Source organism: Vanessa atalanta, chromosome 2 (assembly GCF_905147765.1).
Source record: "Vanessa atalanta chromosome 2, ilVanAtal1.2, whole genome shotgun sequence".
NCBI classification, from domain to species: domain Eukaryota; kingdom Metazoa; phylum Arthropoda; class Insecta; order Lepidoptera; family Nymphalidae; genus Vanessa; species Vanessa atalanta.
In genome coordinates this window covers 4,179,324-4,204,396 of record NC_061872.1, presented here as the reverse complement: position 1 = coordinate 4,204,396, position 25,073 = coordinate 4,179,324, and the positions used below count along the sequence as shown (strand labels likewise).

At 31.2% G+C, this 25,073-nt stretch overlaps 1 protein-coding gene across 1 annotated transcript in view; it reads left to right on the top strand.

The window, feature by feature from the left end:
* Window positions 1-25,073, top strand: part of LOC125075112 (zinc metalloprotease ZmpB-like) — a 62,009-nt gene that overhangs the window by 8,561 nt on the left and 28,375 nt on the right. The window contains exon 2 of the mRNA XM_047686730.1: window positions 949-1,212. The gene's annotated coding sequence lies outside the window, so the exon portion shown is untranslated. The remainder of the gene's footprint in view (window positions 1-948; window positions 1,213-25,073) is intronic.

The following is a 25,073-nucleotide window of genomic DNA, read 5'->3' as shown; positions in this document are numbered from 1 at the left end:
AATTAGATATTACTTGATTTCGTTTAAAAATATATATCTTAAAACTAAATTACATCCATATAATATATAATTGTATATTGTTATCTTACGTAGCTTCAAAACCATCGTGATCTTAAAAAAGTAGCCAAAATATAAATTTGAAACATGATACTGGTTGCTATGCGGACTATTTCTCTTATGAGTCTATTTTTTTCATTAAAGTATTTAGAATTTTAGTATGATGATCAGGCGTACATTAAAAAATATTTACAAAACTATCACAGAAATAAAATGATATTTGAATTACGAATTTGATTCATTCGACGTACTTAAAAGCACTCATCGAAAAAAAATATACAAGTGTATGTTTCCAATATCTATTCAAATTAAACGGTGTGTTTGTGTCAATATACTTAACTCGTGTGCACAATCTGTTGCCAGTTTTTTGTTGATCGAGTGATGTGATCGCAGTACGCTAATCCATAGACAACATTGAATCAAGTAGCTGATCACGACTGTTTCATTGCGCATAAGGTCACACCAGTTGTAGTTTCGAATTTAGGTTTTTCTTAGCAAAAGAAACATAATGGTATACCTATTTTATATTTAAAACTTTGCGTTTAATTCTTTAGCTTGGAAATACTAATATAAAAATATGTAACCGTAAAAATCCACAGGTTTTGAACGGGTTCCAAAGCTAATACACTTACAAACTACGAATTTTTCAATTGGACAATTAGTAGTTAACCTTTGTAAAAGAACGTCATCCAATTTGTCGTCGTTATTTTAGGTATGCTGAGGTTATTTATTAGAAGTAACAAGTATCATCTATTCACATCGAACTAATGGCAATCATTACTTCAGTCGATTAGTAGTGGTCCCGGTCAACACAGGTTTTTGATTATATTATTATTGCAAAATTTGTTATTATTTATGGAATGTTAATTTTATTTTTTTCGTTTGTTTCAGACAGTAAAGGTGCCATCAGTGTCAGTGAGCGTGACCTGTGATGTGCAACGAACATTTCGAACAATCGATTGACATAAATTAATCGATTAACTGTTAAACGAATAATTAATCGAGTTTTTAATTACAAAATGTGTTACAGCGGTTATTAGAGTTGGGAAATAAAACGCGTAGTGTACTTTGCAAGAAGCTAAAGTGACATTGACAAAGTGTGCAGTGAAGTGTTTATTATTGGGCAGCGCTCAACACTTGACCGTCTTATTCTTGGTAAGGATCACCTTTTATTACTTATTCTAGAACACTACATTATTGGTCTAATTTTAAAAAATGTAATGTTATTTCATTTATAGCTTTAATATAGCAGATTCAAGTTACGCACTTCGTGGAGTAACTTTCGTTACGTAAATATGTATATTTAAATTAATTAAAAATTTAATATGATACTTTTGTAAGGATAATAAAAATGTCATAATATTAATGAAAACGAAAGTGATCCTTTTTGGGCTTAATTGACCCTTATTCTGTGCATAAGTATACCGCAATAATTGCTTACAAATTTAAGTAAGTAAGCCATTTAAGATTAAAAGTAGGTTTAGGAGGATTATGTCAGTAAATCAGAATTAATTTTCCTCTCTTGACAGTTCGTATTTTTAATCTGTGAATAAATTATCTGATGGAACGAGTTTTTTTTTAGATGACATAATAATCTCTTAAATAATGTATTGATTTCAAAACATTGAATTCAATACATTATTTAAGAGACGCTTTATAAATCATTTTAGTATAGAAAATACTAATAGAATAATTCCTTCCTCGACAACATAAATGCACGTCATTGTATTTGTCAAACTGTAACCAAAAAGAGAATTAAAAACATAACAAAATATCATGTGATGCGGAAGAACGAAAATAACGAACTAAAATCGTATTTTAAAATTTCAAGTGATCGTTTAATAGGATATTTAAAATTTATATACTAATATTATAAATGCGAAAGTTTGTATAGATGTTTGTTACTCTTTCACGCAAAAAAACTCTATGGATTTTAATAAAACTATACAATTATATAGCTTATACATCAGAACAAAGGATAGGCTATAATCTATATAGATACGGATATTGTATAAATTGACTAAAATAACGACTGTTAAATTAGTATGAAAAAAAATTATTCGTATAAATTTTAAAATTTTAAATGAGCTAGTGTATTTCTTATTACAAAACATTGAACCGTTCCATACCTTTGGAATGGACTTAAGCAGTTTTTTTTACTATTTGTTGTCAGTACTTGCACAACGTGAACTACCGGATAGGTAATAGCGGAGCTCGGTCATATATGTATACTTCAGAACGCATCATAAGTATATTATAGCAATAATCGTTTCAGTTCCATGTACTTATAAGAAAATAACTATAAACTATTATCTCTAATAGACACGTAATATCAGCATGTAATGTTCATTTAGAAAATAACACAAAGCAATTTTAATACAAGCTATATTGAATGTCAGCGAAACAATTTCTAACAAAACAGTAAAACTATATAAGAGACATTGCGAACTCATTGTATGTGTGTGTGTCAATGTCGACACGAATACGTTGAATTATTACGAACATAGGAAGTTGACCATTATAAAGGTAACATTCCAATATAATTTATAATAAATAAATATAATAATCGTCAACTAAAGCTTTTGTTCTTATAAGCGAAGTATTTATTGTGTTATATATCTGATAGCTATCAGTAGCATTTGCACGGTTACAATACGGGTCTCACGAAACCTTTATATATTAAATAATATACATTTCTATTGGTCGGCCTTTTTGTTTTCTGACTAATTCAACTATCGTCTTCATATTTCAGCCCATTTAAAAAAAAAAACATTATGGATTATACACCTAAACCTTCCCCGTGAATCACTCCATCCATAGTAAATAGAAAAATGTTTAAAATCCATTTAGTAATTTTTGAGTTTACCTCGTACAGAACCGATTAGAGGACTTTTTAAAAGTATATAAGTTAAATAATTGTATACATTATATATTCATATTTCATGACCGCTTTGAATGTCAACACAACTATATCCCTGATGAACTGGAAATTAAGATTTCTACTTGAAAAAATTAAAACCTCTTTGAAGAATACAATAAAATTATGCATCATTTTATCGAATATTTGTACTTTAAATATTCATGGTATATTATCGTTCTTAAAGGTTGAATACTTTTTACCATTATTAGGCTGTGTATATTATGTTTTGAACATGTATTTAAAGGGTATTTTTAAAAAGTTCGTATTAACAGAATCTGTCATTAAGTAGGTACTCTGACATCATATTTAAGTTTTGACAATTGACACCAGGTTTCTGATATTAATTAAAACGTAACTGTAATAATTGACCTAGTGATTATATCGAAATTATTTCCAAAACAGTGATTTGTTAATTGCAAATTAGCTAATGTATTTAAGTGAAATTAATTTTGTAATTACTAACGTACCTATTATTGAAAAGCAAGATTTTCCAAAAGATAATAAACTCGAGCCTGTAATAATTGTCAAATGTATTATGATTAATTTAAAATAATATCATTAAGGTAAATTAAAAAAATAAAATGCAAAATGTTGTACGATTTACGAATCATTTCGTGGAATTATGGCAAGATCTAAAAATCATGCTGGTAATAATGAATCAGAGTAAAGGAAGAAAATCTATTTTTTCGAATTATAAAAAAATAAATAGATTTGTAATTTACCACAAACTCTAAATTTAACTTAGTACGAGCCAACTTGAAAAGACATTCTTTGATTTTTCCTTGCAAATTCTTTTAATGACAATGGTACCTACGTTTATCTAACTTAGCATCTAGCATTTGAGTGGCGTATTGATGATTAACTTTGGGTTCCCATAACATCGTCATCGTGATGTGGATGTTCCGGTCATTGCTGTCAGTTGTTCCTACCACGTAATTGTGAAGGTCATATTAAACCATTTGCTATTTACGGACTTTGGTTTACATAATCACTGAATGATTTACTAATGACCAAAAATTATATTTCTAATGATTTCATGATATTTATTCTACAAACTAAACTACTTTTTATGTTTTATTACTTTAGGAAATAAATCTGGATTTATAAAATTAATGTCGTTACATTGAGATGAACAGACCGTTCCGGTCGACGTTGCTATTATGCCCTTGTGGAAAATCATCAAGGCCAAGGACGCGAGAATTATGCTTGGATCACTTGAGACGAAAAATCATCCGTAACGATTTTTTTGTATAATAGTTATATATAATAGGTAATTTAATATACTAATAAAATTATAGATATACATAAATAAATAGTTTACTTTTCTACTTATTTTGTCATAATTAGGAAAGCTAATTATGGAGAATGAACACGTACATGCTTAGGGATGATAGTGATACGAATGCTCTTGTAACTCATACACGGGTGTTATCGATAAAATCAGAAATTATCGTTGCATCGATATGTAATGTGTATATATAATCATAAACTATCTTATGTTCTTTGAACTTATAATTATCTGACTTGCCCTTCAATAAGTAGAAATCATTATTATTCGGCAGTAAAAAACCAATTCGAGTCTGCTACCCAGAAACCCACCCGAAGCAGGTGCATGCAGGTGCTACTTACCCGGCAGAATGCGTTTACATGTGACCCCCAGTGTATAAAATAAGTGACTTAGCATTAGCAGCCCGTAAATGTCCCACTGCTGGGATAAAGGCCTCCACTCCCTTTGAGGAGAAGGTTTGGAGCATATTCCACCACGCTGCTCCAATGCGGGTTGGTGGAATACACATGTGGCAGAATTTCGTTGAAATTAGACACATGCAGGTTTCCTCACGATGTTTTCCTTCACCGCCGAGCACGAGATGAATTATAAACACAAATCAAGCACATGAAATTTCAGTGGTGCCTGCCTGGGTTTGAACCTGAAATCATCGGTTAAGATGCACGCGTTCTAACCACTGGGCCATCTCGGCTCAAGTGACTTAACTCTGGAAGTGACTTAACCGAAGATATATTCTAATCTAGGCCAGTACAATTTCGTTACGAAACCTACCTACCAAATGTAATTCTTCCACTCATATCCAAAACACTTCCATATCAAAAAGCGTCTAACTAAAACTGGAACTTGGGTTGCTTTATATGTTCTGTATAATCTATATAGAAACTTATTTTTTTTGTGTAATCTATTCCTAAATGATTGTTCATTGTCAAGGTCAAACGTAAAAACAATTTTATTGTCACGCGGCCTGCATAGGAAAATCATTCCTATATAATTAGTCATGCGCCGCAGGTTTACGCGGCATTTTTTTGCAATAACATGGGCCTAAAACATATTACGTAATTACCAATAATCTAGCTAATTCTTTTTAGTTTTTAGAATTTCGAATCGTTTCATAATTGTTTTTGTCCTAGCAATAATGACTTGGTGGTAGAGCTTTGTGCAAGCCCGTCTGGGTAGGTACAACCCACTCATCAGATATTCTACCGCCAAACAGCAGTACTCAGTATTGTTGTGTTCCGATTTGAAGGGTGAGTGAGCCAGTTTAACTACAGGCATAAGGGGCGTGACATCTTAGTTCCCGAAGTTGGTGGCGCATTGGTGAAGGAATGGTTAATATTTCTTACAACGCCATTGTCTATGGGCGGTAGTGACCACTTACCATCAGGTCCATTTGCCCGTCCGCCTACCGATATCATAAAAAAAAAATGATATCGTGGTTATATCTACCTAGTTAATTTATTTATTTGCACAAATAATACCACATAATTCACAAAGACATTCTCCTCCAATCAACCCTATATCAGAGTATATATAGTGCAAAATTAGTTTAATAAAAAAATAAAATAAATAAATAACGGTATTTTAATAGTATAATAAATATTATGTAATTATTGTAAAGAAATATGCAATTTATAAGAATTTACATTGATAAACCAGTCCTCAGAACATTACATAAAGTATGGGTATATTGTATTTGTACGTAATAAGAAGATAATATGTATGTCCCAACGAATTCCAATACCAAGTTTGTTCATAATTCGGCAATGACAGCGCAATCTTTAAACAAATAAACTTAGAAAATTTATATTCTTGAGACATTGCTGTTGAGCGTATGCAAATATTTGGCCAACTTGATTTTTCACAGCTTTCGTTTTTTTTCCGTTTATCATTCAATTTTATGAAGTATGTATATAACAATACTTATTTATTTATTTATTTAATATTTGGGAAACAAACAGATGTAAAATATAATCTAATTACATAATACAATTTAAATATCACATTATCCAGCGAAGTTACCACCGATTGATAAAACATAAAATGCACTCAAATATTTTAACACAATAAGAGAAAAATTATTGGACAATATTATAAATATATAATTAAGTTAATTTAAGATTGTTACAAATATTATCTTTAAATTGAATCAAAGATAAATGAAATATATCAATGTTCCCAAAATGCTTATTATATTCGCGACAAGCGAATACGTTACAATACAAACAATACAACTTGAATTTATTTTGGAAACACGCAAATTTAGTCACTTATACCCATGTAAGATTTTTTATATTTAGAATGTATTTTAAAACTTTTTATATCCTCAAAGCGGCTGAGTCTAAAAATCTTTGCGCTTGAAACTGTTCAATATTGCAACCGATACAACACAAATATTATTGTTTGATAATAGAATAGGAAATTATTGATCTGATTAATAGTACTCCCAAATAAAACCCTACCACTCAAAAGCGGTTCGTATAAAATCGGTAACACAAATTTAAAAAGTGCGTGCTGTTCAACACACTGCTTTGACATTGTACTCGATTACTTATTGCCTTGAAATTATAATCGATTCTATAATGTCTGTTTTTTATAAATTAAATATATTTTTAAGAACAGCTACTTATATAATGTATGCATTTTGTGTACCTAAATGTACTTATTATGCGATATTAATGCAAGTGGCCCGTCGTCACTTCTTGAAGGGAAAGTGCAGGGTGTGGCGGCTGCTTAACTGGATTCCTTTAAAAAAAAACTTGTTATGCAACAGAATTTATGGATATGCCGACTACGGCATTGATCGCGGCCCAGAAAAAAAAAACTTAAATATTTATCTGTTTGTCGGTCTGTTAGTCTGTCTGTTCCCTCTTCACAACCATATCACTTAACCAAATTTGATGAAATTTACTTTGACGCGAACTTAAACTCATCCAAGAAAGAACATGGTCTACTTTTATATGCCGAACACCTGACGACCTACCCATGAATCGCGAGCGAAGCCGCAGGCGACTACCGCACGTACCGCAAATATCCGTTACTGCCTAAACTGAAATTCGAAAAGGCAATACTGAAATCTTATTGGCCACAACGTATTGCGGACTAGGATTATCCGACTCGAGTGGAAAGCTCCGCGACCCAGTACCGTACCTGTTCTCCTTTACATAACACTCGCAACTTTCACTGCAATCACCTTGCATTTTTCTGCGTCACTGCATCTTACGTCAATTATTATTTAATTTAAAACACCGATTGCATAATATTAATTTTAATTTATATTTGTGTGAAAATAGTATTTACATGTGTGGGTGAATCCGTGACCGTCATTAACAATTTGCATATTGTTATTTGATAATTCTACCTATAATTCAATAATAATACTTTTATTAAATACGTTATTCCCATTAAATGCAATATAATGCTTATAATCGATGGCTATCTCTAGTTATTACTTCAATTATTTATAATTAACGACGAATGGTTTTATATACATTTATTAATATAACCTTAAGTCGATGCGTTATTATCGAACTCACATTTCTAACTTAACTAAACTTTATAGTACACTACGTATTAAAAACAAACTAACCTCACAACAAACGCTTGTGTCAAAAGAAGCAATTATTTTTTTCTATTTAGACGGAATTTTGTCACTCAGTGACTGTCACGCCCGTAATTTTAATTAGTTATTATAAGTACATCGACTATTTATAGAACATTTGAATATCCTATATAACATCCTGGCTCTATGATAGAGGAGAAGCAAGTATGCCTAATGGCAAACGGCAGAGGCCAATATCATAGCATAATCTCGGTAAAACGTACTGTCTCTCGGTTGAGTTTCATTCACATGGACGTGATAGATGTCATCTATTTTTTCAAAATAGGTGCAATTTGGAGAATCTATTTAACACATTAGAAGCTAAAAATAATTTCGTAACTTAAACAGTGTAATCGATTTGTTACAGACTGTAAACACATCACTATTCCGTATTCATTATTTTTTACACTTGACAGGTAATTTTATTGTTTTTATTTTGACTTAAAATATGACGAGTCAAAGAATTGTTCAATAAAGAAATGATCTATATATAACAACAATTATCTCGCTCAAAAGATGTCAAAATAACTATGGCGAATATTTCACAGCGAAGTATGCGGCTCCGTGGCTTAAAACGATTCGTTAAGCTTGAGGCAGACGTTGACCTCGTGGAGTAAAATATTAGCGATTACACTAAAAATACTAAAACCGTTTCGAATTGGTGCTTTGCAATTTATTCCAAAGATATCTTCTCTTTAATTTTGACTAAGTAAGTGCTGATTAAATAAGAATGAAATCTTTTTTATCTCTATAGAATTGTTTAGATATTTTGCACCTATTGTGCAATGTCAAAACCATTGACAATTAAACTACTTTCCCTTAATATTTACTTATCTGCGATCTTCTGAAATAACTAAGAAAATAAGTGAATTTAATTTAAGTATAATACGCACAAGTTTAGATGGCTGGCTTTGAATTTTTGGAATCTATTGGCAGATATTATTTTATTTATTTAATTTATGTGTTTATTTAAAATTTATAAATATAGAACAAAATATATAAATATATTTTGTATAAATATAAAAATAAACCTTACGCCTTAACACGAAGATATATTTTTATTTATTTTTAATAAGTAGGTAGTCGGACGAGCCAACGTTGATGGAAGTGGCCATCGCCTACAAACCTTGGTGACATAAAATGTTTTAACCATTCCTTATAGCACCAACGCACCGCCAACCTTAGAAACTGAAATGTACATAGCCCTTGTGCCTGTAGTTACATTGGCTCACTCAACTTAACAACCTACGCCAAGTTTTACTCTATTTTACCCAAGACTTTTACCACATCGTTATTTTACTAACGAAGCTTATAAAGAATAAAAAATAATCAGTACGTTAAATTTATAAAACAAAAATGTATATCACATAACGTATGTATGTATAAAACATTTTATAATACCAAATATGTTTTATTTGATAAAAACACAACAACCAATCCACATCATTAGAGCAAATGACTTGACTTTCTTGTATACAAGTACAGTTTCCCTTTCAACGTATAATGTCGTCTTATAGTCAGTAAAGCCGTATAACAAGTTCAGACAAATCAAAAAGTAAACGGTAATAAACGAACCGACACCAGGACATCAGAAAGTGGAAGGTGGTTACAACCCTTATACGGTACGACGGCTTTCGGAGTCTGGAAACTCAAGCTTGGATGATATAGTTATTATAATTACATTTTTAACATAGTTTATAATAAGTTGCAATAAATGCTACTAATATTCTTTGGATTCGACAGAAACCTGCAAGTAATAAAAATTTCGTTTAACGATCTCTTATCGTGCTGCCGGTCCAAAATAGTTTTGGGTAAAATTCTGACAAAACATTATCTTTACACAGTATAAAACAAAGTCGCTTCCCGTCGTCTGTACGCTAAGATCTCTTAAAGTAAGTAACGAATTTTGATGCGGTTTTCATCAATAAGTATTCAGAGTATAGAGACAAGCCGTGAATATCAATTTCTTAGCCGGAAATAAAAACTTTTTATTTTTTTTCTTCAATATAAATGTATATATATCATCATATAGATCAGGTGTGAGCCTCCTGCTCGTTTCCCTATAACATAAAAAAGGGGACGACCAAAGAAACGATGAATGGATTGTTTGTAAGACGATATGATTAGAAAGAATGTTACTTGTGAGATGACGTCCGACAGAGGAGTAAAGTAAAAGTCAAATTGGGTTAAGTTCAGGAGGATGATGAGAATGATAAATGTATATAGATCCTCATTAGGCTCATGTGAAGCCGGGACGAGTAGCTAGTAAATTATGGAGGCACTATATGCATATAGCCGATGTAGATCTGCAACGTTTTAGATATCTCAGAGCACAAAATCCGCAATTTAAAATTTCACGGACCACTAACACACTTTTATTCTGTTTCACGGGGTTAAGAAAACGCTTTTAAAATTATGATGTTTTGCGACTCAGTGGTTTGCAACAAATCAATTTACATTAAAATACTTTCGTCCCATTTTGCGTATAATACGAGTACCGAAAATCCAATCAGTAATATCTTCTATTAGGAATTACAAAAAAATGTCTCGTAATTTATTAGTAGATATATTTCAATATGTAAAATATAACCCATTCATTTCAAAATAACTGCCTCGTTAGTCCAGTTGAGTTTGTAAGCTAGGCTTGGCAAAAGCTACTTTACTAACGAGGCAGCGAGCAGATCCAGAGGTTCGGCGCTCAAATCGTTAGTTAACCGGTTTTTCTTTGAATGCAATTTTAGAAGAGCCTATAGTTTAATTAGAGTCCTTCCGCGCATATATAAAACCGTTGATTTAATGTCTTAACAATCTGGCGAAAAGTGAGAAAAAAGAGAATGCACCTGTATTCGTTCTCTATGGTATTTCCTGTCCTAACCATCAGTATTGTTCAACTACATATTTTGAGAATAGAGAACGAACGAAACAATCCAGGATTGGTGTAAAAGTATAAGTTATTTTACGAGTTTTCCCTATCCCAATAATATCTCCCAATTTCTCTATGAGATAAAGAACATCAACTACTGCGAATATAATAAATAGGAATATTTTAATTAAGTTTGTTTTCAATGATAGCAAAGTACGAACATACCGATTACGTATAAAGTGTCATTATCGTTAACATGTGATTTTATGGCGTGACTGAGCCATCAAGACTTGATATTACATGCATGCAAACGCTTTAATAAATTACGTGGTGATGAAAAACATGATGGAGCAACCTTCATCGGGCATGTCTTGGAAGAAATTTTGTGATAATTATATCTAATATTCCGTAATAGAAGCCTGATGAGGTTTTCAGTAGCAAGCCTTTGAGTCTGGTGCCTGCATGAGTATGCAAAAGTAAAACCATAATGATGTAAAATATGCTAGCGATAAAAATCGTGATACTTTAGAAAATATAACATGGCAACACTAATTCTTCATAGCTCGTGATCTCCGAATTTATTTCGACATCACCTATGTAATAGTCGTCAATTACTTAGCCACTTTGAACGTTGTGTAAAGTAAACAACTGAGGCATTGCGAGTCTTGAATAAATTTTGATAGCAAACATAACCTATTCGAAAACTACATAATATATCTCCGTTTCGCAAAGGGGAAATCACAAACACCATTTATTTGTTTCCTTAAAAAAAAATGTGATAATTTCAACATCTAATAATCTATGGATTTCAAAAGGCCTTCAAATCGAGTATTCTATTATTGTAAATGAAATTAAAGTAGAAAAAGTAAACTAATCTCAAGCGAATTATAAAATAAACATAAACATCGACAGTAACTCATCAAATTATCACATACTCGTAGAAGTCTATTACATTAAAACCTTTTTGAAATACATTTATTATCTGTACCCATCTGTTATGCATGTGAGATGAAAGTGAAACTATTCTATTAACTACTTTTACCCGCTACATACCACGCCCATATCACTCAACCATGTATAGATTAAATAGTTTGATGTTATTAGTATCAGTAATCCATTTGTTCTGTCAGATGTTAAACGAATGATAATATCGATACTTAATCGATTTTTATAATTAATAAGAATTAGATAGGAGGTGGCGACAATTTAAATATTTTGCAACTTTATTTTTAATTCTAAAGTGCACTGTATAAAATAAAACAATAATTTTTTTATTTGCTCCAAAACCGTTTTACTGCTTTTGTTTGCTTACATTGAAGAAAAAAAAAGTAAAAAAAAAAAGACACGGGCACAAAGATCAATTATTATTTTTTTTTGTTTTTATATGTAAAAGTTTAACCGTTTTAAAATCATACATACATAAATGAGATATAACTTAGATATTTATGTGAATGACTATAATTAAGACAAATAGACGATGGCATAAAAGGTAGGTCTGTGTGTGATATGAAGGGACTCTTTGTTGACTGAAGGGACAACGAAAACATCGTTTTTAAATTTTGTATTTCTTTTTTTAAATTATTTAATTTATAAAATAAGTATTTAGCATGAAAAATTGTTTATATTGATATTACGGTTAAAATAGCGGCATCTTAGTACACTTACTTAATTGATTGTAATGACGAATTACAGGTGGAATTGTAAATGACATTCAGCTGCAATACATAGGTATGTGAACCATATATACTTATAGTAAAAAAATAAAATTATAAAATTAAAATATTACTTAGTGTGAAATCTTCTTCCCTTTTAATTAAATATAAATGAATCTTTGTCCTTTACGCGTTCCTAAACCGATTCTGAAAGAATTAACCAATTGTACTGCGTACGTCAGCAACGGACCAACGGCGAAAAAAAAACCAATTTCATATTTGTCGTTCAATACAAAAGTTTTATGTGTGTAACGTTAAATAAATCAATAACGACGTAATTATCTTATAGAATACGTCAAAATTATCCAAGGTTTAAACTGAACACTTAAAAGAAAATAAAAAAACATTTCATATTGCATTTATATTTTATCATACTTAATTACGATTATTACAACAAACATTAGCTAATGGTAAGTAATAATTTATTTACATAATGCATACTTGTTTACTAAGACGTACCTACTCGTTAGATCTGCACTTACGCCGATATAATTTTATGAGTCTTGTCGTATAATTTACGCCTCAAAATCGTGATCATTATTAATGTCAATTTACGACGAATATTTTAATAATATAAATAAACTCAATTTGCACTATTCTGTCTTTACCTAACAAAACCTAACGTTGAAAAGTTGATTACGTAATAATGAAAGATAATGATTGTAATCTTTAAAACAATATTAGATATATTGTTTTTTTTTTTTTTGTAACGTTTTAAAATCGGTAATAAGATCAAAGTAAAAGCAATCACTTAATAATTACAGAACGTTCCGAGTCCGAGACATCAAAATAGAATAAAATCTTTAACACAGCCGCATTGTTCGACGTTACCCAATCGAAGATGCTCGCGAAATTACTTTTACTAAATCAAAATAATAGAAATTTAAACCATGTACTCCAAGAATAGAGTCTTAAATCCTTCAGCAGAGTGTATACGAAAATCGCATAGCCTCGATAAAGTGCTAAAGGTGCTATTAGGCATCGATCACACTCTAACGGTAGAATAAATTTTCAATACACTTTTGTGGTTTTACATTTTTTTTTATTAGATTATGTTTTTTTATCAAATTTAATAAATACTGATAGAAAACAACAGAGTTTATAAATAGTTTCATTTAAGACTGTCAAAAGACAATAATCTAAATATAAGGCTTTTATAGCTCCTGCTTATTTTTTATCCGAAGATGAACAAAATGAATATCTTTTTACAATTTTTAAGATATTTATAAGATAGTGTCATGTCAAAGAGTATAGATACCAATTGGTTAATTTAATAATTACGCATTTGGTATTATTAGCTAATAAGCCATTCAACAATCAAAAATAAAAAATCATATAGGACGAAACAGGAAGACAATATAAAGATTCATAATTTAAAAAAAAAAAAAACGTTCTAAATGTGTATTATTTTTTTGACGACAACTTTAACTAAATTTTGTTTCAATAATACTTAGTATTAAATTTTTATATCAAAATAAGCAATACAAAGACACGATTACATAGAACTCCAGTTGAAACAAAACAATACTAAGAAAGTTGACTTCAACCGTTGAAGGATAAAATCTTTTACAGATGAAAATCTACAGTTCAGTGACCTTCTGTGACTGTTCCTTTAGCCGCTCGACGCTTCAATAGATAGTCGGATACTTAATAGATAGTTAGATACTTACTGTACAGATACTTAATTTGAGTTAACATTAAGATAGTAATATTATCATACAGGATGGACTTAATTTGTACCTACGATATGAAATTCTACCATCGACTTTTGTCTTATTGTAGTAATTTTACACTCCGAAATTCAGTGACCATCTTGTAACGGTTTATTTTTACAGTTACGACGTATTTTTTATTTAGTAAGGTTAAATTGTAATTTTAATTTAATTTTCAACGTCAGATGACTATTAAAAAATCATGTAAAAATATCGACGACATAAGAGAAGAAAAAAACATAAATATCCGAAAATCTTTTCTTAGATCTAGTCTCTACGTTACCAATGAAGGACTTCCAAATACCAAAACTTTATCGTATACCGTTTAAAGTGGCTGATAGGACCTTATATATAATATAGAATAATTACTGATATTAATTATATTGATTAGATTATAATATAATTTTATAAAACGGTTCATCGGAATAAGGAAATACTAATTTACTTAGTGTAATATTCTCTTCATACCAAAGAAATATATTTAAAATAAAACTCGACGAAAACTATTCTTAAATTATGGTATTAATTTACATAAATTGTTATCCTATCAGTAACTTCTATAGAAATAAGAAATAATTATGTTTGATTGCATTATTCGTTAGCCACGTTAATCGGTTTCGAAATCGATTCAAATCTATTACAGATAATAAAGTAGCCGCTCGAATTTATTGTAATATATCGATTCATATTTATTCACACAATGAGACATCGATGACATCATTTTATTCGATAATGAGTCCAAGTTAGATTTTTTAAATATTCCTGTCAAAAATAATTTATTTTACAGCAATGAGTAATTCTTATATTTTACATAATTTATCCAAGGAATACACGCTAGCCTTCAAAAGCATCAGCCGGAAACCCGCATGGAGTCGAATTCAAACCTACAAAAAACATTTACATACTGTACAAATTGGTAATCAATCGTTCTGCATATAGTTCCTGTCTGATCTGGGAATATTTGTCGGAACAGATAGAAGCAGAAGATAGATATGTGTAAAAACGTGTTCAAATATTGGCTGGAACATAACATCTCAGTTTCCAAGGTTGGTGTTGTAAGGAATGGTTAATATGGCAAACGGTACCTATGTCTTTGGTCTTCGGTGATCACTTACCACCGCGTGGCCTTTTTGCTCGACCGCTTATCTATTTGGAGAAACTGATATGACCCAGTGGTTAGAACGCGTGCATCTCAATCCAAGATTGCGTGTTCAAATCCAAGCCAGCATTTCTGAATTTACATGCGCTTAAATTCTGCATATAATTAATCTTCTGCTCGGCGATGGAGGAAAATATTGGTAGGAAACCTGCATGAGTTTTATTAAAAAAAAACTGTCACATTTAGAACACAGAAAAGTATTCATAAATCATGTAAATAATCACCTAACTAAGGTCATCAACTTCTCATCGTCAGGTAAAATCGTAATTTAAAATTATCGATGTTTTAATTGAATACCTATGTTTAATTATTTTAAGCGTGCAAAATTCTAGCTTTAAATGCAGTTTTATTGTGTTTGTGTAAAAAAATATGTTAATAGTTGACACGGTTAAGTTTTCGAAATAAAAAGGCACACCACTAAATAAATCCACGTTTTGCAACGCGTTAAACATGCACACGGTTTTGGCTATTTGGTCAAGGCTTTAAAACGAGGTTTAACCAATTAAAGCCAATTACGGTAATGCGTGATTATTTTCTCTATTTTATCTTTTGAAATTATGAAAAAAAAATACTCGCCCAAAACTAACTACTTTTAATACATTTGAACATTACTTGCACCATGGTGCATGTTGTGCTTAAGACGTGTCTGTTATATATATATATATATATATATATATATTGATGTTGAATGTTGTGCTTAAGACGTGTCTGTTATATATATATATATATATATAATATATAATATCGGCGACAAATAGTCACACATGATCTTCCTTGCGTTTGCTTTCCACTATAAAATACCATCTTTGTAAAGGAAAGCGTACATGGGTCTCACATAACGATCAATAACAGCTTCCGTATATAAAAGTCGTGTTTAGTTAATACATTTGTCGTACGCACTAATCCTCCGCCTCGCCCCCCAACCGCAATGTACTCGTTAAGGTCATATACTAAATAGTCAATATAATTTCGTCATCTAACAGTAATTTGATCAATGCTACCGAACCCTTCGCTCGGCAGCTTAAAAAACCGCACCGTAATATGCCTTTATAATATCTATTTAATATTTATAATAAATACGTCTTTGGCAAAGTATTACCAAATAGCATGATGTAGGCAAACCCACTTGATGCCTGCAGGCGGTGTTTCAGGGTCGATTAGCACCCACACTGATTCTGAACTCTCGATTTCTATTGACACACACACATCTAATGTAAGTGACACGTGCTTAGAAACGGTGAGAGTGAATTTTTTATTCAACATCTTCATAACACATTAAAAGGGCCTTGACCTTCACGTACCGCATCGAACTAACTTCTGCTTGAAGAAGAAAATGTTTCAATCTAAGTGTACATACATTATGTACAAGGAAATGATTAAAAAATGTACATTTCAAGTCAATTAACAAGTTATAATTTCAATAATGACGTAATACCGACTTCTATTAATTCCGAAATTAAACTTCTGGTCCAGCATACGGTCTAACAAAGCCCCATAAAAGTTTTGAATGCACGACGAATTGAACATTTCTCCTTGAGAGAATGAGCATTTTTTGGTTACTGTTCATTGTATTCGTACGGTTATTTAATAAAAATATTACGTGTATTATATAAAACAGAATAATAGTCAATTATTTAAAAAAAATCTCTCCGCTTGCATGAAAATGACTATCCTTAAACTATTGAAGTAATTCAAGATGAAATTTAGAAAACATCATATTTCCAAGCCTATTACCATGACAAAACTATTTTTTTTTTTAAAACGGCCAAGTACGACTCGGGCTCGCGCACGATGGGTTCCGTACCATTATCTATAAAACGGCAAAAAAATCATGTCTGTTGTATGGGATGCCCCACTTAATTATTTTATTTATTCTGTTTTTAGTATTTGTTGTTAAAGCTTCAATAGAAATAATCATCGGTAAAAATTTCAAGTGTCCAACTATCACGGTTCATGAGATACAGCCTGGTGACAGACGGACATATGGACGGACAGAGTCTTAATAATAGAGTCCCGAGCTACCTAACCCTACGGGTACAGAACCCTAACAACTATAGTTAAGTTAAGTTAAGTCAGTTAAGTACATATGTATCATTGCCTGAACCAAAAAAAAATAATTAAAAAAATAGTTTTTAATCATTTACTTTTTATACTTTAAAAAATGTTTTCATAGCAGCGTTACAAATAGTACCTTCAAACATTGCAACAAAGTACTATCAGTAGCCCAACCATAATTACGGCCAAGTTTTTGTTATCCATATTACTAAAGTGAGCATCATTGAAGCGAAAATAAACGCGATCGATGTTAAAACGATTCACATATTACAAAGCGATTACATCAAACAAATCAGTTACACAATATGATAAATACTTTCTTAGGTACATTCACATTTCGGCCTTGTTTCCGGTTGCAACGGAAGTAACGGTCAGAGACGTCGCGTGCTTTGTGCGAATATGGCATTCGATCTAACGATCGGCTAAGGTCTATGACACTATTATGTGTTACGCTAAAAGAATTTAATTTATTTTTACTTTACGCTTTAAGTATACTTAAGAATCGAACGGATTATAACAGTGAAAAACATCACAGCCTGTAAAGTTTCCACTGCTGGGCTAAGCCTCCTCTCCTTTGAGGAGGTTTTAGGCTTATTCCACCACGCTGCTACTGATTCACTCATGGCAAAATGTCGTTGAAATTTGACGCATGCAGGTTTGATCACAATGTTTTCCTTCACCGCCGAGCACCAGATGAAGTATAGACACAAATGTAGCACTTGAAATATCAGTTGTGCTTGCCTGGGTTTGAACAATAATCGGTGAAGAAGAATCTAGTTCCCAAATTAAGTGCGTACACAATTGCGTTGCAAGCAATATAGATATAAACGTTTAAGGAAGAATAACTTACATCAAAATGAGTTTAATTAATTCCGTTTAGTGGAAATTATTTTTGTGTAATACTCGTAAACTAATAATATTTATAAAATTACACTTTAAGCCTTGTACTTGAGAACGATACACTTATTTTAAACTTCCTATTTCGTTTTCCTCGAGTCAGATTTGCATATATTAGATGTTATTAAAGCAACCTGATTTACAGAAATGGTTTTAAATATATAGAATTATGCTTTAAACCCATATTCAATATGGCGTGCTTGATTTTTTACAGGCCACTCATTTAATTAATATTTTTGGTTTTAAGTATCCAAATTTCCTGGATTGACTGAATACATACAAATATATATATATATATATATATATATTTATATTATTAGGAATTTAATTTTTAAACGTGTATTTAAAAACAAAACGTGTTGTTGCAGAAACACTTAGTATTTTTGTGTACCGGTTTGAAGGGTGTGTCAGCCAGTATAACTAGAGACAAGGGTCATGACATCCTACTTCCCTAGGTTGACGGCGCATTGGCGATGAAAGAAATGGTTAATATTTCATAAAGCACTAATGATACACGGCGGTGTACCACATACCATTAGGCGGCCCAATTGCCTGTCTAGGCGGAAGTCTAATTCGCGGAAGCATATTTTATAAAAAAAAAATATAGAAACAACGTTATAAGGTCGGTTATTTTTTTTAATTACATATATATAAAGGAAGTCAGAAGCACAAACAGGCAGGATGGTAAGTAATCATTACCGTCTAATTCAAAAACATTGGCAGTTTTAGAAACATTCATCAGAGATTTTTAATCCATTACAGACGCAAACCTATAAATGACACAAGGTCACGATAAAATCAAACATATTGTTTTAAAAATTTAAGTCATAATCTCTTTTGTTTAAATTGGATTAAAATAGTCTTACACAATTTTACATTTGTCTAAACGAAGGTCGTCCGTCACGAGACTGTCGCAGTTCATTGTCAAGTAAAAGTTGCTCGGCGTGCTTACATAAATGTAGTCGACTAATTGACTAATCGAAAGCAAGTCTCACATCCATTACGGTTCGTTATTTAGAAGATATATCTTAGATTGATTGCGAAACACTTTCATTTACAACGATTGCTTCGCGATCGCCTCACATGCGATATTAGACCGGAATCATATCTCATCACACATATTACATTTTAATATCAGAGACGATCGCTTTTATTTACAATTTACGTGAAATGAAAACCGAGATAGATCCTTGTTTTGAACGAGAATCTTAATCGAAGCTTGTGAGTCTAAACCCAGGAAAACATTTCTGAATTTAATTCGCTTAAATTGACGTTATAAATCATCTCGTACTTGGGGTAAAGGATAAAAAAGTGAGGAAACCATTGGTGCATCATGGTGGAATAAGTTTCAAGCCTTGTCCACAATAGACGATGTCTTAGTTCAGCAGTAACATTTACAGCCTGTTACTGTTTGTGGACTGTTACCAGCCTTAATGTTTTTCGTAAGAAACTGCATTATAAAATTACAAACATAAGCCTTAATTATTCTTATCATTCATCTCAATTATAATTCTCCGTCGACAAGTCATTATCTTCGAAGTCAATTCAATTGTGTCGTTCGAACAGGCGTGACGGCACTGGCGACGAAGCCGCACCCAAATTCTTCTCACTTGTAACTTGCTTGTGGCAGCATAGCTTTGCGCATGCGTGACATAATTTTCATACCTACATAAACATTATCTACGTCTTACCGTAATTTAAATGTATTAAGCTATCACGTAAATATGAATTAATTGTGAAGGATTTTTTTCTGACCTTGTTTCTTGACCCACAGGCATTTGGCACTATAGTAAATATAAACGACTGTTTCCTCCATCGATGCTAACTATGGATCTAAGTTGTAACATACTTCGTACTGCAATACAAAAATTCAGATTGTGATGCTGTCTAACAATAAAATGCAGGCACAATAAAATTTCATAGTTTGATATAAAAATCTATACTAATATTATAATTTCCGACGGTAATCACATCAAATTTAAATCAATCTTTTAAAACTTGAACGAAAATTGAAATGCTCGCAGGAGGTTACTTGTATAAAATTATATTTTATTTTTCATTGGTAAATATACGTATCATAGCAATGCCAAAACTCCAAGGTGATATAAAAATATAATTGTAAATTCGATAAAAGAATAGTTTTTAAGACGTCATCCCTTCTTATTCATTATATAACAAAAAGTTTATCCTCGCAAACGATACGTTGGTTCTGCATAAATGCGGATATACAATATAAATAAGCCTACGAATATAATATCGTAAAACCTTAATCACTTCACAGCGCGTGACCAATGTTACAAATAAGGTTACAGACCGGTTGCATTCAATCCATTGCAAGAACTACGACAGTCTTTGTTACCGGCCTTGCGATCTGAAAGCATAACTTCCGATCAATCATAGTTATAGATTAACTAGTTATCGTCTACGGCTTCGGTCGTAGGTATATATAGGTAGGTACCTACACAAGTAGCCCATATCCATCCTTGGGGCTCAAGCTTGCGTCATACAAATTCCAACAATTAAGTACGTAACAAACAGACAGACAAAATTACTTTCGTACTATTATATTAGTATAGATTAGCTTATATCTACATTACCTGCTGCTTTACTTTACTGCTGTATATATTTCCAAGTTACAAAGTGTAATTAAACCTAGTAAACTTTGTCAATTGTAAACTATACTCAAACAAAATATCACGTCGATCAGGGCTTTAATTCTACTGACAAATGTACAGTTCATTCCAATCGAATCGAAACATACTCGTTGCCGTTGACGTTTTCCTTTTCTACAAACGCAACTACAATCCAGTTGCGGTATTAGACCGCTTCATGAAATATTAGCCTTTTTACATTGTGTTAAACTTCAGTAAGTCTAATGACATATTGTGTTATATCTTTTCAAAACCCTTTATAAGTGTACTTTTCTGACTTGAAAACAATAAGAAAAAAAAATCGATAAGACGTCGACTTTACGGACTTTCAAGTATTAATTCGCATCAAAATATTCTATGTCAATTAGAAGACTTGTCTTTAAGTATTTTAACGCTATTTATAGATAACATAAAAAGCAAAGAACAGAAATAGCGACCGTCGTAAACACGAGAGTTCCATCGTAATTAATTATGTCTTTATGTTGAAAGCGTTTATGTTTAAAACCTGTCTTGTATTTTGTTAGTAGACACAAGTAAAACAACAACATGTTATTATTATACTAATACATATAAAGTCTACTATCACTCCAATTTTGAGGAAGTACCGTGTGACACTTTTCCCTGGTCGGCTTTTTAAATTAAAATAGCATTTCCTAAATGTAATGACTTAAGGAGACGGAAATAAAAGTTGCATAGAAATGGTTTTATTATAGTTTCTAATTTAAGCAATTGTTTTTTTCTATAATCAAAGATCGGAATATTTTGCAGTAGTAAGAAGAAGGTTCTATTTAAAACGAAATAGATTTTTTGTAATCTTTTCATCTCTTTGTAACATTGCGAACTCGGAACGCATTTAATTATTACTGTTGGCAAGACCAAATTACAAAAACAAATGTAAGAATTCATCAGTACGTTCTCTTTGAATTGCACTATTTTATTGAAATATTTGTGTAACAAAAAAATGTGAATGCTCTACTGCTAGTCTACGGCCTCCTCTCTATTTGAAGGGTAGGTTGGGAGTTCACTATAAAACTATTTAAATACTCATGTCAAATATACATCCGTCACTGACAGTATTCCTCACGATGCATTTTGTCTTCTGAACACTAGATTAATTAGAAATACAAATGGACTTATAGATAAAAAATAATACTACAATTTTTTAAGGTCACCTTTATTCGATTCTCCTGTTTCTGTATAACGATGGATAACTTTTCAAAATAACAAGTCCTATCATATTAAAACCAAGCCATCACTTAAGATAAACCATTATTAATAAAACGCAAAAAAAATTTATAATAGTCATCTATAGAAAAACAGAAATAATAAAAAAACTACTGACGCACTCTATTAAATAGATACGTAATTTTTTCTTAAAGTTTCCCGACTTCTTAAAATTCGCTCGTCTTCATTACCGAGCGTGTGAAAAATTCCGACTCAGACATAATAGTGTCTAAGCATCTAGAATAAGAAACGAGTTACGGAAAACAGCTAGAACAATGTAAACCAGTTGTAATTGAAACAAGAGTTAACTATTAAACCGGACTCGTAACGTCACTTAAATAGCACATTAATTAGTATTACGGAATCCTGGACAACTAACACTCGGATCAGATATAACGGGCAAAGAGATTCTTAAATCAATTTTAACGAAACAATTATTAGATAAAACAAAAGATGGATCACGAGGAACATCAAAGGAAAGCAACTAAAGCGAATACAGATTCAAAAGCGAATGCAGATTTCGGTCAGTACGAAACAAAGCTTATGTTTTTAATACTGTCACTTAACACAATTTGGCAATCGCTATATAGTCGTAAATTACAAAAGAGTTTAATATTATGGACGTTTCTTTCAATCACGATAGATGATTTGTAGTAAGATGTGGTATTATATATGTAACATGTATAAATTTCGTGTCGATGTTTAGTACGTTGTGAAATAAACTAATTGTTGAAGGATTTTCAAGAAAATTGCAATAATCCTTTTTCTAATGTTATATTTTAATAACTTTAGCTTACTTAGTTAAAGTTAACTATGTGACTTACAAATTAAGTATCAAAATCATTCTTTACAAATCATCAAACTGCTTAAAATAATCTTACAATAATGTACGATTAGGTATACTATTTACGACTAAATATTTAGAAATGTATGCATTTGAACAACAGTTTGTAAATGTAAAGAATTAGCTACATTATAAACATAATTCAGCGAGCGTCTTAAATTATACGTTACTTACAAACTAAAGTACTGTAGTGGCGAATATGCTCCCACGCGATTTGGTTCATTTACCTCCAATACCAAGTAGCTGGTCACTGACCATTATACAGTTACACACCAAACTGACTTCAGCTGATATAAGGGCCGTTACAAATAGGGAAGCTACATACAAAGACTACAAAGGTTTTATTTTATAACGGTATTTGTGATGTCACGATTCATGTTGTAATTTGGAATATTTAATATTTAATATAATCCATTTGTCATATGAAATTACTGAAAATAAAATAATAACAAAAATTATAGAAATAATTTTATGCATCCTTCAATGTTAATAAATTTTGTAACGTTTTATTTCTAATTCCTAACGGAAAAAAAACTACTAAAACCATTTACGAGTATATTCCGAAAAGTTTTTTATTATTATGGATTTAGTGAAAAATATTATTAATTATTTACGTAGGTTTGCAATTTCACCCTTCTTAAACGAAAAGCGTGAATTTAATGTTATTGTTAATATAAATAAATTCTTAAGATGAATTATTTTGAATTAAGTTTAGTAGCTTAAATTATGCAACATTGTACGTACGAATACCAATGTGCAAAACTTGTTTGCAAGATTCTTTGCACTTAGGCGTAATGGTGATCGTAATGTCGATAATCAATCTTCATTACACCAGCTATTATATAGGTAATGTTTTTGAACAAAATTAGTATGGTACCGTTACATGTGATCTGATCACGCTATGTCACAAAAAAAGTTATCAAGAAAGCTTATTAAGTATCCAATCATTTTCGACTGTTTTTTCCAAACTGTTTTTTCCGAAAGATTATATATATAATAACAAAATAACTAAGAAAGTTTGATGATTAGATTTAGTCCTAATATTTAAAAAAAATAATTTCGTATTAAAATTCTTTGACAAATAGCGTTTGAGTAATTCTCAATCAAAGTCGCAACGAGGTCATTTGGTGTCACGACACTTGTTATGTGAGGGCGAAAGTTGCTTAACTTTGAACACTTAACACATTGCAACTTGAATACAAAGCCATGATTTTTGTCAAGATAAGTTCCAAGTAAAAATATTAGCTACAAAACTGAAATTAATTTAACATTGTACATTTGTTGTAAACAAAAGCAAAAATGAATATGTTGAAACAAATGCATATATCCTGTTTCAAATGGTCTTTTAAATACGTGTAGGTATATAATTTAGGAACCAATGATATCCCTTAATTTAACAGAATAATTAATACGGTTTCTGCCAATTTCAAGTTATCGGTGTAATAGAACCAAATTGCATTAAACATCCGGCTTATCTAATTGGATTGAAATTTATTTACACGTGAGTAATGCATAAAACTTTCAATGTTTCGTATCACGAAACATATTCAAGGTAAGGCTCGTTAAGAGAGAGGCTGTAAGCGAATACACATTCCATATGAGTTAAGATTTAAACCACCCGCATATTATATTGTTAAGGCTTAATTTATCCCGCCAAAAACGATTCATACACTTTATGGTAATATATTTTCTTTGTTCGATAATTGCACAAAACAAACCATTTCTCTGAAACCAATTTGATAATGTAACATAACTATGACGACCTCCGTGGTCGAGTAGTGTGTACACCGGTTTTTCATAGGTACGCCACTCCGAGGTCCCGGGTTCGATTCCCGACCCAGTAGATGTAGAAAACAGTTCATTAGGTTTCTATGTTGTCTTTGGTCTGGGTGTTTGTGGTACCGTCGTTACGTCTGATTTTCCATAACACAAGTGCTTTAGCTACTTACAATGGTATCAGAGTAATGTATGTGATTTAATATAAAAATAGATACCTTGTAATATACGCTAAGTAACTCTTCCAATTTTAATTCGTATAGATATATTATTAATCAATAAAACAAAGGCATATATGGTTATTGATCACACCTAAT